The sequence below is a fragment of the Rousettus aegyptiacus genome, unplaced genomic scaffold (assembly GCF_014176215.1).
Source record: "Rousettus aegyptiacus isolate mRouAeg1 unplaced genomic scaffold, mRouAeg1.p scaffold_m13_p_3, whole genome shotgun sequence".
NCBI lineage: Eukaryota > Metazoa > Chordata > Mammalia > Chiroptera > Pteropodidae > Rousettus > Rousettus aegyptiacus.
The window spans coordinates 21,287,711-21,290,017 of record NW_023416306.1 but is presented as its reverse complement, the minus strand read 5'-3'; the positions used below and the strand labels follow the sequence as shown (position 1 = coordinate 21,290,017).

General features: G+C 40.8%; 1 non-coding gene across 1 annotated transcript; it reads right to left on the bottom strand.

Annotated features, from left to right (window-relative positions):
* Positions 1-250: 250 nt before the first annotated feature.
* On the bottom strand, positions 251-369 carry LOC118601239. Its single transcript, XR_004950273.1, has one exon. It is a non-coding gene; the product is annotated as a 5S ribosomal RNA (ribosomal RNA).
* Between the last annotated feature and the right edge of the window lie 1,938 nt (positions 370-2,307).

Genomic DNA, 2,307 nt, shown 5'->3' with positions numbered 1-2,307 from the left:
AGCCCGGCACATTGGGCAGCCTGGACCGTCTTTACTTGGATAAACAGGAAGGGGCTGAAGGGGCCGGGGCTTTAGTCTAGGAAGTGTGCCCAGGCTCTCGATGCTGCCTCTGCCCCAGTTAAGGTTAAAGCTGAGGGGATTTTGAGAGCATTTCCTCTAAAACATGTTTCACAATTAGGAAAACTGGAGCCCAGATTGTTTCTGGGACTGTTTCCCTAATCCTTTTTTTTTTCTTTTTTTTTTTTTTTTATGCCTACAGCACCTGGTCTTCCGAGGTGATCTCCCATCCAAGTACTAACCAGGCCTGACCCTGCTTAACTTCCGAGATCAGATGGGATCAGGCTCATTCAAGGTGGCATGGCCATAGGCATGTTTCTCTAATCCTGAATGTATAAAATATTTAAAAAGTCAACAATGAACTTGAACATAAAGTTTCCAAATATAAATCTAAATGGTCAGTGAGCAGATGGGAGAATGTTTAACTTCACTAATAATCAAAGAAATCCTAATTGGTATACTGGAGTGCTATTTCTGCCCTATTTTAAGAAATTTAATTCAAATACTCAGAATTGGGGTAAATGTGAGAGAATGGTGGCAGTCTCATTCATGCTGAGGCCACATGAGTTGACTGATGCAACCATTCTGAAGGACATTTTGGCAATATGTGTCAATACATGTCAATACGTGTCAATATGTGCCAAGAGCTTTAAAGATATACATATAGTTTTTGACACAGCAGTTAAAATTTGGAAAGTTATAAACATAGGTATGCACAAAGGTTTAACTATGAAGTTGTTCATTTACTGACACATGATACGCCCTCCGAATTAAGGGACGATTCACATAGGACATTCATAGAATGAGAGATTTATAATCGTGAAAATATCTGGGTTCATCTTCCTGATTTATTTCCAAATCTTCTTTAGCATCATTTCTATTTGAAAGAGCATGGATTTTGGTGATAAAAGATGCAGATTTAATGACCTTATTTTGTCTCTTTCTAGATATGTGACTTCTTAAGTCACTTCTGAGCCTCCATCTCCTCGCTTGTAAAATGAAGTCAGAAATAACACCTAAATTGGAGGTGTGTGGTGAGGATTCCTGAGCTCATATGCAAGGAAGCACCTTGTAAAGTCTTAGCACTCAGAACTCATGGTTATGGTAATTGCTTCTGAATACGGCTAAAACCACAGCCAGAGCTCATCTCTTGCTATAAGTGGGGTTATCCCAGTTGAGGGGACCTGCTGTTCTGCCTGTGGCAGAACAAACTTCCCAAGCAACCTGGACCTCTTTACCCCTGCCCCTGAGTCTGTTTAGCACAACTTCAGCACCCAGGGAACGTGGACAATAGAGGAATGGAGGACAATGAGAACATCCCATGACTGAGCCATTCGCAGCCAGAACAGACTAGTTCTAGTGAGGGAAGTAATCTCAGACTTTAGAACACAGAATTAGTTCCTGAACTTGGGTGACGTGGCCATGATTGTTGCCATAGTTATGCACTTCCTATAACATCATCTACTTTTTTTTTAAAAAAATAACTCTTCTTTTAAGAACTAAGATGAATTGATTTACAAAGGAAACTTTATATCGCTACCTTAAAGGAAAACAAAAATAGAGTTACTTGCTAAAGTAGAAGTTAGCCAAGGCACACGCACAATGATAACAAAACAATGAGATGAAATTCTAGCTATTCTTGCTGCAGAAACCTGGTCCTACGACATGTTCTTAGTTACAGAGGAAAGAGAGCTGTTGAGGGTACACCTGCACTGACATGGGAATCCGAAGGATAAAAAAGAACTGCAAGCTCTCCCTTTTTATTATTTTCTCTCAAGCCTGTGATTCCTGAAATCATCCCCCATAGGTGACCTGCACCGTTTTGCGCCCACCCTTTGAGAAATACTGATGCAGTCAAACTCTCCCATCGTCACCCCACCCATTTCACAGATGTGAAAACCGTGGCCCAGACATGAGAAGAAACTTGTTCAAAAGCCCAGAAGTTGAACTGGGATGAGACCTAGGGCCCGATTCCCAGCTCAATGTGCCTTTTACCAAGCCCTGCAGTGGACCTTGTAAGAAAGCCTGGTTTTAAAAGATAAACCAGATGAGCAAAGACAAGCTCTGAATCACCAAGACTTTTGTCTTAAAGAAATTACAGCTGCTTTTTTGCATTTGTGGCTCCTTGTTTAGAAAAAGGACAAAAAAACATCGTGCATCCTTCAAAGACTATTTTGAATTACAGACTTTCTTTGAAATGGCCTATATTTAAGCATGGAGTTCAACATGCAACATTCTTTTCACTCCCCG